We start from the raw sequence: 15,049 nt of genomic DNA, 5'->3' as shown, positions 1-15,049 counted from the left end.
CTCTCGCTTGTTAAACTGGATATCGGCTAACATCGGGCGGTTTTTAGCAAAGTCAAGTCTTTATCGACTTAACGGCAGCATCATTAGTTCCAGTACTTGAATATTTCAGCAGGTACACTGGTATGCAGTGGTACCATGGCTTTTGCAGTACTTGCAGACACCATACAGTATGCTGAGTACGTAAGTATCGGATATTATCTTTCCACGTACGTAAGTATAGCATACTGTATTTCCTCATTGTCCTGCAATGATACAGAAGCATTCATTGGCTTGCACTGCATGTGTACTTCTAACATATAACTTCATATGTGCACGGCCTCTACCCCATGGCTACCAAGCTGCTGGGGCGCCCGTTCTCACGCCAGCTTGTTTTTCTAGATCACAGGAGTCGGGTGCAAAACGGCGTACCCAACTTTTCGGCCCCGTTTTGTGTACACGCGAGCTTCAGAGATGATAGCCCTGGGTTGGGCTGAATTGGGACCAAATGTGAGCAAATGAGCAATTTTGAAGTCAAAACGTGCTCTTGAGCTCTGGGCCTTTGGTGTGCGTGTCGTGACAAGGTGCGCGCGCCTTCGGGGCTTCAATTACCGTACCAAGCCTTTGTCAGTGTGTGTGTGTCCGCGGGGAGTCTTCTCATGCTGCTAGCGCTTCCCTCCTTCCTTCTAATTGGCCCCCCCGGGGCGGCGGGTGGGCTGGCGGGAGGGAGTCCCACCAGCTGATCGCCCGCCATCCGAGTCGGCTACCTGGTCACTATGAGAACTTGCTAAGCTGTCATCCGCGAGCCTCACTCAGGTTCACAGATGGAATTAACCCCACCATCTGCTTCTTGATCAGTCTCCTTTCGCCTTCCGTCTTCCTGTCCTTGACCCCTAAGTCCTCCAAGCATCCTCACATGCTTTTTTTTCCGTCTGGGAAAAACATTCTTTCACATCTTATGGTTAGAGTGTACCTTGGACACACACACACACACGCTCATATACATAAATATATATATATACACACATTATAATAATATTCTAATCAAGCTCGCTCTTGATGAGCACAGTAATATACTGGAGGCGTGCTGCCTTTGATTCTGGAGATGATACAGTTTAAAAACGCGATTAACAAAACCTACTGGGAAGACCGTTTTTGTGTGTCTGTAACTTGAATGCTACGGCACGCCATTTTTTCTTTTACACATACACTCCATATCTGCAGTTGTCCAATGGAATGGAGGCCATAAAGCACGTATAACGACCTTTAGCAGCACTAGCGTAGCTATGGAAGCTAACACCACACTCACTTCCTGTTCCTGAAGAAAACAAACATGATCGAGAATACAGCCCCCCGTGTCTGTCGCTGACTGACACATCGTTGGCGAAGCTTGAGCCTTCAATTTCGTTTATTCCAAACGCAAGAAAGGCCTTCAAACAGAGTGGAAAAGAAAGAAAAAGAAAAAAAGCCAAAAACCACTTCCACACGGAATGGGAGGAGAACTTTTTTTCACTTCATGTCGGACATGCCGTGGTTGACTACTATGTGATGTAACGTCATGTCTCGGGTCGTGACTGATGGCTAATGGAGGTAACGTCAGATCCTATAAAACTTCACTATTACGTTTGTCGAAGAAATAAAAGCTAGAAATAAAACTAGAAATACCACGCCGCACTTTTCCACGCCGGCGTTAGCGACCAAAGCGAACGACAAACGCGCCCCCGACACCCGGAGAAGGATGGGTTTGAAATGGCATTGCCTAGCAACAGCCTGCTAAGCTCTTGGCAGCTGCTCGGTCGGGTCGCATACTGATGGATGGAGACGCACACTCACAGAGACACGAGCCACAATGCTTCTACCCGATGTGACGGGACTCATCGGTGCATTAGCGGGACGACAGAGCGGCGTTATTAACGCTGAACGTCAGCTGGGGCTTTTAACGTGGGGGTGACAATCGACAGGACCAACTTGGCCACAATTAGCCTTTCGTGATGCCTCCACGATACTAAATGGCATCTGAATGGAACCTTCTGGAACCCTTAGCCTGGTCCACCTTCATGGTCCATCCCAGCCTTAGGTGGACTCAATCAGTCAAAGGCCTTTGCAGGCAAGAACCCGTATTTGGTAGAGATACGTAAATACGGGCGACTTTAACGGAGGTGTAATAAAGTTTTTCTTATTTAAATTAAATCTATGCTACTAAGATGACATCATATTTGTCTAAATAATATGAGTTTATTCTCATAAAATTATGACTTTTTTTCTCTCTTTCTTGTTTTACTTTATTCATAAAAATTTAATAAAAAATACTTCAGATTTTTACTTTTTTAAATAATAACAATATATATAATAATAATATTTTTTTTTCAATAACAAAGAGATGGCCATTTTTCTCTGAATGTTTTGACTTCATTGTTTGTGTAGCCGCCTTTTCCGTTTCTGCAAATGATTTATTTATGATTTCCCCCCCCCCCCCCCAACTATTTCTACTTTTTTCTTGTCAATTGTCTACCTGGAATTATGACTTTATATCCATAAATTTTTTATCATCTCTATATTTAATAATAATATATTATAATAATAATCTATTTAATAATTTAATAATATATATTTCACAACATTACAACATTTACACAACCTAATTTCGCAAAAATGACAACTTTAATTGTTGTTTTGTTCATTTCTCAAATGACAACTTTTCTGTATTATTCTATTTTAATGACCACACTAATCATCAAAGTACCATATTATGAAATCATAACTTTATTCATCTAAAATTTCTTTGAAATGTTTTGCTAAATGATATTTTTATAAGGTGCCATGGGCAGCGCTGTGGGCACCCCTGGCTAAGAGTCTTTAAATGACACGGGCCAGCACTCCTGATTCTGAAGGCCCTGGGCAGATTACGCTCACATAGCAACACATGGTAGTTGAAATCTGATTGGACAAAGGAAAAACGAAATCTACACATACACCAGTGGAGACCCGCTACTAAATGAAGACTGTTGGGAATATGAAGGTCAGCAGGGAAGGTTTTCCTGGCCCGAAGGCCGATAAAACGAGATGACAATGATATAAACAACTGAGGAAGACGTCCGTTGTGATGTCACATTGACGCTGCAGCGGAGGTTAAGCATATTCTCTTCCTGTCAGCCCCTCACTGACCTACAGCTCGGAGCGCCGTGCTTCCTTCCGTGTCTCCGAGACTCTTCCCTCAGCAGAGCGGCGGCCATTAAAAGGCGTTTTAATCGCGGGCGATGGAAGCGCGACATGTTTGTTCAACTCCTTGATAGGTGTCGGGTGGCGAGGCAGGAGTCACTCAAGTTCAGCCATTTCCATCTGTGACCTCATTTCCTAATCCACAAATAGCTCGCCCCCCCCCACACCTCGCACCAACTCTCTCCCCCCTCCTCCCTTGCATGCGGGCACGTGCACTCAGCGGAGGGCGGCGGCTGACATTTAGACACCCCCCCCCACCTCCTTACGGCAGGGGCTCGTATGAAACCCGGGCGGACCAATTCGACATAAGACGCCGGGAGGCGACAGGACGCTCGACCCCCCCTGAAGGTGTGGGCTGAATAGGAAGTGTGAAGTGGAAAAGGAAGTCCACCTGAGAGGGGAGAGTGGCGTGACAGGCTGTCATTGCCTGCGTGTGTGTGGTGGGGAGTGGGGATGGGCGGGGTTGGTGGGGTTGGTGGGGGGGGGTCTGGTACACAAACACCCCCTCGCGTGAGAGCCAAATAGCTTACAGTGCTACTTTATTGATTTATTTTTTATTCAATTCCCGGCGGTGGTGCGTTTCCCTAATGATGATTTGTGGCGCTAGCGTTACGGAATTAGAAGAAAAGCCGTAATTCAGCCTAAGTGCTCCCATTCTGACTCACTGTGATGAGCAATGGCTGCTAAATTCTCCTGCGAAGCCAGATTGCCGCCACTACGCTGCTAACGTGACCAGCTGCACGGAGGCGCTCCCTCCCCTCTGTAATTATAATTAGCGTAATTACTCCCGTCCAGTAGGTTATGCTATTAATCGGCGTCGGGTGGTCGTGATTACGTGATTGTGAACGATTATTTCTGTGGAACTCTGCTCACTAACCACTTCAATATTAGAACACAGGACGATCGAATATGACCCAGAATGGAGGCTTTGTCACCAATTTCAATGTCGGAGGTCCCACAAAGGTGTAGGATTGAAAGCCTTGATGCAGGGAAGTGTTTTTAGGCAGCCCCGCTGGGGACATGCCATTTTGTGTCTCCACACATTTGTGCGCTTTATCCGCCTTTTCCAGACGGGAATGCTTCGTTTATTCAGGGTAATTGGTTGCAGCCCCGACCGTGACAAGTGTATTTCCACAAATTAGGATTCGTAGTATAATATTTTCATATAGTTTACAATGTGCTACATCATTAGAGCCCTCTAGACATGACATAACACCCCTATAGTCACCTTTACACCCATATGACCCAACACAGCACACATAAGAAATAGGACTTCCGGTGTTGGACCGGAAGTGGCATGGGGGGGGGGTTCAGAGTTGAGTTTTAGCTTGGCGTGGGCCCGTTGTAAGGATTATTGTGTGCATTTGTGAGATCAAGTGTGGTGTTTGTGTGTCTCATTAAAGTAACATCACTGACACCTAGTGACCAGTGTAGAATACTACACATCATCATGATGCCTTTAAATGCCTGACACGACATTTGCATTTTAGTCAATAAAAAAAAATGCTTAAAAATTTGGATTTTTTGCCAATTAATGGGCCGTATTTAACCACAAAACATTTTAATGTGCATTTTAATATAATTTTGGAGAAACTGCAATATATATTTGATATTTGTAATTTTCCAAAGATTGCTACACCACCGTAGATGCTAATATGCTAATAAGCATCTCCGCTAGCGGAGAGTTATTCCAGTGATTCCAAACCACCATGCCGTGAGAGAAACGATCCAAATTCACTTCATGTGTGGGAAAATTATGATTTGACGGCAAAGACAGCTGGGATAGGCTCCAGCAAGCCTGCAACCCTCGGGAGGATAAGCGGATATAGAAAACGGCAAAGAATGAATCTTTGTTCACATGTCCGTCAATGTCAGTGTCAATAACATGCTCTTCCACTAGAGGGCAGCGGTACATAGTATGCATTATTATATGTAGTCTGTATTTTGTTATATATTTTTGTACTTTTAGTGAAAGTAACGCCACAAAAGTGGCGCCCTATTAAAGAGGGGGCTTCATATCCATATCCATATCCATGCGGGGGTGTGGACTGATGGGACTTGGCAGAAACTCAAACTCTACTGAGGGGCCAATGGCGTCGAGGAAGGACCTCATTAGCATGGAAGTGAATCGACTTTAAAGTTCTTCGACCGTGTCTTTCAGGAAGAACAATGACACCGCACACGTCTTGCTAGCCTTCGGTATAAACGTCCCGGCAGGCAGAACCTTGGCTTTAGAATCAAGGTCTGAAGGTTTTTTTTTTGGTCTACACGCAACTGATGCTTTGCGTATGCAAAGGGAGGGTAAGAAATGTCACCATGGTAACAATCTAATCTGCTCTTCATCGCCGTTGATAGCAAAACGTTTGCTATGTAAACCTGACGCCACTTCGCTGAACACAACCTGCTGCCAAATATAAAACATCAGACTTCAGCTCAAAAAGCAAAAATATGATGATGACCATAGAACAGGAAGCATCCTGAGTACTACCCTGAGTGCTCGGTACAAGGGGCCTCGTCTCACAAGTAGACCACAAAGACTGCATTTACTGGATGTACTCTAATGCCCAGTCCCTCCGAGAGCGCTAAAACCTTAACGAGGACGGCTTAATTAATTTTAAAGTAAATGGGTGAGTAAAGAAGGGAGCCATTATCTTTATGCTGAGCGGCGCGCCGGTTCTGCGTTCCTGCGGAGCATCTCTGACAGGAAAAGCGGCACGGAAAAAAAATATATGAAACAAGAGTGAGGGAATGTGAGCGGGATAATTGCTCTCCCGTGTGCTGCTATCCTCACAAAGAGAGACGCCCGCCTCTTGCTCAGGGGCACTTCAGCGAGGGTTGTTGGACCTCCTAATCGCATCTGAGACTCCCACAGTGGAGCAAATGTTACACAGACATTTTCATTGGAAGGCAGCCTCGCCGGGGGTGGGTGCGTACTGAAAGAAATCATTTGGAGCAAAAAAAATTTAAAAACAACAAGAAGACCCCCCCCTCCCCACCCCCCATCAATCTATAAGTCACAGCTGCAACTGTGACTTATAGATTGATTACAGCAAAGCCAGCAAAGAAGCTTCATTTCAGAAGGAAACAGTCAACGAGAGTTGTGGGGGGGCGAAGGCCGAAGACAGAACAAATGAATACAGAAACATTTTGAACATTAAAGATGCTAAAGTCAACCTTTATGGAAGCCACAATTAGCATACGCCTTGGTTTTTGTTGGCTATTTGCACAAAAATTTACCCTGCGTTTTCGTATAGTATCGCACGTAACAAACTTGTACCTGTGCCGTATCGTTCCGCCACGTCGAGTGCCCAACAAAGCACTCTTTCTATTTAAATAACCCCACATGGGGCCAAAGAAAGCCGGAGTGCCAAACAATATGTTCAAGACGAGAATCACACACATTTATGACTATTTTGCATTTTTTCTGCAGTAAAACTAGAATTATTCTCTCAAAAATGTTTTAAGAAATGGTGAAATGTTGTGCAATAGCACTCCAGTCCTGTAGGCGGCAGTAGTGAGCAATGCAGCTTGGGTGCCAAAAACAGCAGAACCCCCCTGCTTGATATTGTGGGTACAAGCTGGCTATAAGGGGCCAACAGTGAACATGAATTATATTGTATAACCACCGAATGATTTTTTTCTTGAAGATGTGTAGTGAAGCCTGCTTTTTGTCCGTGCACAAACCGCAAAAGATGAAGAAGAAGAAAAAGTGACACAAGTTGACAATTTTTCGCGTAAATGGTCCGATACTGATTGGCGTTCATACTTGCTTGTTTGTGTGATGATGATCCACTCATTATTATTATTATTATTATTATTATTATTATTATTATTATTATTATTATTATTATTATTATTATTATTATTATTATTATTATTATTATTATTATTATGGGCGGCACGGCAGTCGAGTGGTTAGTGGGCAGACCACACAACTAGGAGACCAGGGTTCAATCCCACCCTCGGCCATTCTCCCCGTGCATGCGTGGGTTTTCTCCGGGTACTCCGGTTTCCTCCCACATTCCAAAAACATGCTAGGTTAATTAGCCACTCCAAATTGTCCATAGTTATGCATGTGAGTGTGAATGGTTGTTTGTCTATATGTGCCCTGTGATTGGCTGACCACCAGTCCAGGGTGTACCCCGCCTCTCGCCCGAAGACAGCTGGGATAGGCTCCAGCACCACCCGCGACCCTCGTGAGGAAAAAGCGGTAGAAAATGAATGAATGAATTATTATTGCCGGTGAGACTCAAACGGTGTGGATTTCTGGTTGCAAGATTCCAAAATGTCCGTTTAATGAAAGACCTATAGACTGATGTCCGGAGGTCGGGCTATAGCTGGAATAAAGAGCAGAGCCAGACGCAGGGGGGCCCTGTTGAAGGTGATGTCCCAAGATGGTGGTGAGCATATACCAGTAAGACGGGAAACAGCCAACCACGACAGGAAAAGACAAGAGAAAAAAACCCCTGTCAAAAGCCACAAAACCAGGTACTAAATGATAGCGTAGCTCGTGGATGGTTCGGCTTGGCTTGTTGTCAGGCACCTTTCATCGCCTCACTTTCGGCTTTTAAATCCAATAATAAACACGTCAGCCTTGTCTTTCCTCCACCTGGCTGCCTTTACAAGCAGACCTGAAAACTCAATTGCGCTGCCGTGGTGGCGAGGAGTCAAATTCGCACTTTTGCAGTTGTGGGCGTCGGAGCTGGAAGATTACAACCACAGAGAGATACACTGGGTGGGCCTCCAGTGGACTCACGCCGTCGCACAAATCAAGCCAAAAGGTGGCATCGTCACCTACAGAGGACTTTCTCACGCACAACAACTCCCAAACTGCCGAAAGCGGTTGTTTATTAATGACGACTGCCTCGCGGAAGAGAAATAAACCCAACGACTCCAAATCACCGGCAAAGTCAGGAAGGTTGTGGTAATACAATAAAAGTAGCGTTAGGATTTGATGGCAAAACGCAATCCAATGTTCTTAATTTATGATTCGTTATACTTTATGTCAGGTCAGCTGCACAGATAATAAACACATTCCCACTTCCACACTCGTAAACAATGTTAATTAAACTGCTCTTTGCCGGGAATCCAAACTCCTGGAGGAGTTAAAAAACTCAACTCCAGCAGGTGGCAGTATCTGCATTTGAAGTATGACAAGACTTCATCATCTACCTCTGCGTGGGCTTTAAAATGTCGGTTACTTGGTTACTCCTGCGTGTGGCATTTGTTGTACTGCTGAGTACAATGTACCACTCCTTACCTCCATTACAACATCGGTTCTGTTGCTTTGCTGTGTAATATTCATGTTTATCAACAATCGAGTGGTTAAAGCTATGTTTTCCCGTTTCCACTTTCTCATGCATTCCAAATCATGATTAAAAATTGAGTATTATGTGTAATGAGTTTTCACATTGAGGAAATAACATCCAATTATCAAGGCCTTTCCTCTGTGCTTTATGTAAATACATGCCTGGGCTATAATTGCAGCATTTATAGTAACTACAATGCAGAACGCCATGCATAATTAATATATAAAAATATCATTACTAACAGAGGAGAAAGTCATGAAACAGCGAGAGAGAGAATGACTCCTTGCAGGCTGTTCCGTGTTATCGCCTGCTGAGGATGAATGATGTCAGCAGCGGAGGGTCACAGACTCGGACACTTTCAAATTTGCCATTTGGAAGGAATCTCTTGATCTTCCAGGAAGCCGCAGGCCACATCGCGGCGGGCCGGACCACAAATTCCCCTTTTTACCGACAGAGAAAAATGTCTCCTGGAGACAAAAGGCGTTGGTGTTGGACAAAGTCGAAAGCAGAACGTGTGTGACGCAGGGTGTCAATCACGGTTTGTTTGCACACGCTGATTGTCAATCTTTTGCTCACTTCTGACCTTTCATCATCTGGCGGGGGCAAAGGTCCCCCTCCATGCTTCAATCCGGGTGCCCTGAAGGTGATGGGGATGAGCCACACGTCTAAGTCCCATGACCTCTTTGAGGTTTAATCAAGACGTGATATTGTGATGTGTAATGAGGAGGACAAGATGGCGATTGCTGCTCGGGATAATCCTATTCTATAGGTGAACATATGCCATCACACACACAGACACACACAAACACACACAAACACAGCGGGGGGGGGGGGGACTGTAGAACACTGTACCAGCTCGTGTCATCACAACTCCCGAATGTGCTGTATACTGTCTGTCAAACATTTGCAGCATTTCCTGAAATGCTGCCATTGTAACTGTAGTGCAGAGCATCTTTATATTTATTTTCCCAGATGTTTTGTTGCCTTTTATGTTGCCACTTTTGAATATATTTTAGCCTACTGATGTGTTCCTGTTGATGGGCTCACCTTGCTCATTATTAATATTCCCACCTGGGGGCTCTGTGGCGCTTGGCTTGGCAAGCATCGGTTTCCCTCCTAACTTGTGCTGCGTTACCTTGCATAAGCGCCACACTTTTTCTGTGTGTGTATGCGAAAAGCCCCGCCTCCCTCTACCGAGACTGTATGACAGACACAAGGTCTCATGCTCTTCACCCTTGTTCCACTAAGTGTCTAGGTCAGAGGTAGGGAACCTATGGCTCGGGAGCCAGGTAGGGCTCTTTTGATGACACTATCTGGCTCTCAAGCATTTCTTACCACAATAAAAATGTATTTTGCTAAAATTTTTTAAAGTAAACATCACAGAAATCACTGTTAAAAATAATATTAAAAATCAACAACTTTCTTATGCATTTTAATTCGTCCATCTATTTTCTACTGCAATACGGACGACCATATCTATCTTTCCTGATGATATTTTCCAGGTCAAACACCAAAACTTGATTATTACTGGGTAATGCGGTAGTCTACCTCGGTCATTGAGATGTCAAAAAAACATGTAAATGTAAACTTTCCTCCTTTAGTCACCTAGCTAAAGCTGCAGAACCAAGCCTTCTGGTGAAGATGGCCAAAAGAATGAAATATACTGAATACGGTTCAAAACTATGCAGCAGCAGAAGTTGCATTAATGGCAGCAAGTATTAGATTTATTATTAGACACTGCGCTGCTCACGAAAGTATGCTGGCCACACCCCATTGGCGTGGGGTAGTGTGCCTGGTCTACGTAATTAGAGCCCATTATACCTAAAACTGTTGGTCTTACATAAAAATGCACACATTTTATTGCATTCAATGTTTTAAAAAATGTATATGGCTCTCACAGATACACATTTTAAAATATCTGGCCTTCATGGCTCTCTTAGCCAAAAAGGTTCCCCACCCCTGGTCTAGGTGCTGAAGCCAATGCAGAGAACGCCTGTTTGGAGGCGAGAGACTGGGGAAATGGAAACGCACGCACATGGCGAGATATGAAGGCCAGCAAAATGATCCAGTTTCTTTGCATTCATTTATTACGTGAGACACTTTTTTTATTGGAACCAGATATCTTGTCCCATTTTAATCTGGCAAGGTCTTGTGACACCCCCGATGTATACATTTCACTCTGCTTCTTTTGTTGACATCAATGAGGTAGACAAGAGCTCTGTGGCTTAAACGCAAGCATCTTTTTAATTTTACACACCACATATGGGTTGTGGTTAAAATACGTTGTGCTAACATTTCTGTTATCATTAGACCCTCGGCTACCACATTTCTTCATGATTTGGCAAAGAACCCTGAAGTTTATGGGATGTTCATTCATTCATTCATTTTCTACCGCTTATCCTCACGAAGGCCGCGGGGGGTGCTGGAGTCTATCCCAGCTTTCTTCGGGCGAGAGGTGGGGTCCACCCTGGACTGGTGGCCAGCCAATCACAGTGCACATATAGACAAACAACCATTCACACTCACATTCATACCTATGGACAATTTGGAGTCGCTAATTAACCTAGCATGTTTTTGGAATGTGGGAGGAAACCGGAGTACTTGGAGAAAACCCATGCATGCACGGGGAGAACATGCAAACTCCACACAGAGATGGCAGAGGGTGGAATTGAACTCGGGTCTCCTAGCTGTGAGGTATGCGCGCTAACCACTCGTCCACCGTGCCTTTCTGGGATGTATGGATTGAAATTTCATGTCAATCTGTTTTAGGGGGTCAAACTCCGGGGCTTAATTCGTCAGAAAAATAAGTAGGGGGGGGGGTCGTCGTCGTGATTTTAAACGCTACTGTACCTTGGGCAAACATGGACATGACAATAACATGTTTGGATGTTTGGCGTAGACGGAATGAACCACAGTGGGAATGTGCTGCATTCCTAGCAGCTTCTACAATGGGAAGAAACGTGAATGGGAAACGACGACATGCGTGTTAACAATAATATTAAATGTCCTTCAGTGCGGAGCATGCTCCCTCCATTATTCCTGGCCCTGACACTGAGGCACGGGGAATGCGTCAACTCGCATGTAAACGCAGCACAGAGACGATTTGTACCTGTGCAGGCGCCGTGCAAATGTGATTAATAGCCACAAACTAAACCAATGAGCTGACAACGCTCACAAAGCGTACATTTCCATAACGCTCCTGGATGACTAATGAGGAGCACGCATGCTCTTAATGAAATGGGCCCCATGATGTTGGGTCCCAGTGGGGCGCCACAGGGAGTTTCTTTGAATGAAGTACTTCATAAATCGCAGGTTGAGTATCGGGCGAATCTGCATTCTTCCCCTCTTGACCGAAACGCTCTTTTCGGCATTCTTCTCTTCCACCCACGCCTACTCTGTTGGAATCGGGCCCCCCCCACCCCCAGCTACCACTCAGAACTGCATAGAGCAGGGGTGTCCAAAGTGCGGCCCACACCAATTTTTTTTTACTGGAGTGTACGCAAGTCTGAAAAGTTGCAAATGTAGGCTAAGCCTACTTTGTAGTACTCCATCTTTGTAGTCCTCAATCAACGAGAGGAGCTGTTAAATGTTGCAGGCGTCGGGAAAGGGAAAATGGGACGAGCGGAGCCTCGCTGCAGGGACAACCGCTGTGCACCTGAAAAGGACGACGCTTCCCCGTCAAGCGCAAAGTCTCCTGCGTTGATATGAGAAGGAGCAGAAGTTCTGTCGCTTGGCTCCGCTGTTCTCATTCTCTTTCATTGCCTCTTTGTCTCGTCCCGGTCCCAAACGCTTGCGTTTGTGCACACAGCCTGAGAGGTTGCGTTCGGCGGGGGAGCCGCGTCGGAACAAGGCCGGGCTTGGCAGCGTCTGGAGGCGCCGTCTGTCCCGTGACCTGGATTCTAACGTGCGTCCCGGGCGACGGTGGGAACGGGCGGGGTGGTTGCGTTTAAAAGCCGGGGGTGGAAATGACACGACGGTAACACAAACAGACGTGGACAGACAACGCCGCTGTCAACAGCGCCTCTTTGGACTCCATGTTGTACTCGCACCTCACTTCTTACCCCTCTCCGGGGTCACGGGGGCAATCACAACCGGCTTAACACACTGGACTGATGAGCTGTCAATCAATCATGTCTACAGTAAGGGTGTGGAAAATAATCGATATTAATCGATACATCGATGCGGATGCGCACGATGCGAGCGCATCGGCTCATTCACTGGATGCAATTGACGGGTGAAATCGAGATTCATTGCGATGCATTTGTGGGTATCGGTAAAATCCGATGTAAGCGCCGTTTTATTAATGTTCAACTTCACCCCATATGCTGTTCCCCAGGCACCATGAATGCACCATCATTATTTTAGCGTTTAGTATTGAATACGGACGGAAGCCGGGAGGCGCATTCAACTACTGGTAAAACAGCATGGACGTTCATTCGCACGCAAGCAGCAGCAGCGAGGAACGTCTATACGTCTATATACGTCTATATTTAAACCCCCCCCCCGCAACGTTTAAATGGTATGTTTGGAAACACTATGGGTTCACAAAGAACGGCGCAAAGCTCGACAAAACGGCCGTCATTTGCAAAGAATGCCGCGTTAAGAAGCCGTCCAACAGGAAGCACGACAAACATGCAGACCCCCCCCCCCTTAAGAAGGGGACACCCCAACACGAACAAGTCTACCGCCGCCTCCCCGTCTCGTTCCTCGTCGGACACCAGGGAAGAACCAAGCAAATCAGGTCAGAACAAGTGGATCTTCCGCTGCTTTCCAAATTGTCCAGGAGCTATTTGTCCGTCCCTGCAATAAGTGCCCCCCCCCCAAAAAAAAAACAAGTGTTCAGCACAGCAGGTGACATTAGAACAGCAGAGCAGTTGGCTTCTTCCTGAATTGTGAAACAATTTTAAAAGGGTAGAAGCCATTTTACGCTTTCTGCTCCTACTACTGTATTAGCTTAGCTGCTAGCTCATTCATATTAGCAGTAGGAATATAAACAAACATTGATTCCACTGTTGAAAGTGTCACTGTAACTTTGTTGTTGCTGTACTGTATTTTTTTACATCAGTAATTATTGTTTAATTGTTTGACTCCACCCCTGAACCACTGATATTGTAATTGCATAAAAATGTGAAAGTGTGAAGAAAAGTTCTTTTTGAAAAGTCGTTGCTGTTTTAAGATGGCAAAAAGAATGATGAAGAAGTGGTGCATAGTAAAAAAAGACTTTAGTTGAATTTACTGCCAAGTGCCAAATCTTTTTTGTAGACCATACCGAATTCCAGTTTTTCCCTTTGCTTATTTGCATCATGTTGAATTGCATCATATGGCAAGAAATTGCACCATATCATATCGGATTGCATTGATTTGAACTAAATGATTATCTCATCGTATCGTGAAAAGGGTGAATCGTATCGCATCGCCAGAAAATTCCATGTATCGTTAAAGTATCAGGACGCATCGGATACAATCTCCAAAGCAAATGAAGCACATCTCTTTGCTCGCTGACCACCTTTGACACCGCTCTGCAAACTAAATATGACAAAGCATCTTCATTCTTTGGGAGCGCGGCGACCAACAGTGTGGATCCAGACCTCGTCACAATCTTAAGACCAGCTGAAAAATTGCTAGAATATGCATTTTGCACATTTGGACCTGAATGAGGTTTTAAGTAGAGCTGAAGATTCAAAAGCAAGAAGGAGGAGTAAAATAAAAAACATTTGGAATTAATAAAAAAAATTAAGTGAAATAGGTTGTCTTTTTACCTGATCAAAAGTTCAAGACCGCAGACTATAGAAACCAAAATCTGCTCTCATTTTGTGTCAGGCAATGACACGGTCATGCCCTCCTGACGCTAACCGTGGTGGGACGGTGGACCCGCGTAAGCAAGGCGCCTGTCAGACGCAGTAAGACGGTCATTCTACATTTTGGAAAGATCCTCAGCATTACGGAAGAAAAAAAGTCAAGCGGTCGACCCAATGACCACCCGTGATGAGCCGGAGGATCCGATTGGCTGTCCATCAAGACACAGGGCGGTCCTGGACCCGAATGAAGGCCCTTACTGGTGCCGACTGCACAGCAGCAACCATCAGATTGCATCTGTAGAAAAAGGCTTTCTAAGACAAAAAAGGAATCCAAAGACCAGGTCTCCTTAGACTCCACAAAACCGCCTGTTTAGACTTTGCCAGGGAGCATCAAACATGGGACATTGAAAGGTGGAAAAAGGTGGATGACAGCAAATGGAACCTTGATGGTCCAGATGGCTTCCAACGTTACTGGTATGACAAGGAGATCCCAACTGAGATGTTTTCTACTCGGCACAGTGGAGGGGACGAGGGGGGGGGCATCATAATCTGGGGTGCTTTTTCATTCAGTGGAACACCGGCACTTCAAGTGGTGCAGGGTCGTCAAACGGCTACCGGTTAGGCGCAGATGTTGCAGCGGGCATCCCTCATGACCGAGGGCTCTGGTCTGTGTGGTGACAGCCTGGTTCTTCCTGCAGGACTTCCAAGAACTTCTTCAACAAGAATGACATCACTTCGGACGTTTGT

The 15,049-nt window shown here is 45.4% G+C and overlaps 1 protein-coding gene across 1 annotated transcript in view; it reads right to left on the bottom strand.

Moving 5' to 3' along the window:
• itfg1 (integrin alpha FG-GAP repeat containing 1) overlaps positions 1-15,049 on the bottom strand; it is a 111,268-nt gene that overhangs the window by 40,765 nt on the left and 55,454 nt on the right. The window lies entirely within an intron of this gene.

Source organism: Doryrhamphus excisus, chromosome 12 (assembly GCF_030265055.1).
Source record: "Doryrhamphus excisus isolate RoL2022-K1 chromosome 12, RoL_Dexc_1.0, whole genome shotgun sequence".
NCBI lineage: Eukaryota > Metazoa > Chordata > Actinopteri > Syngnathiformes > Syngnathidae > Doryrhamphus > Doryrhamphus excisus.
This window is presented reverse-complemented; position numbering and strand designations above follow the sequence as displayed.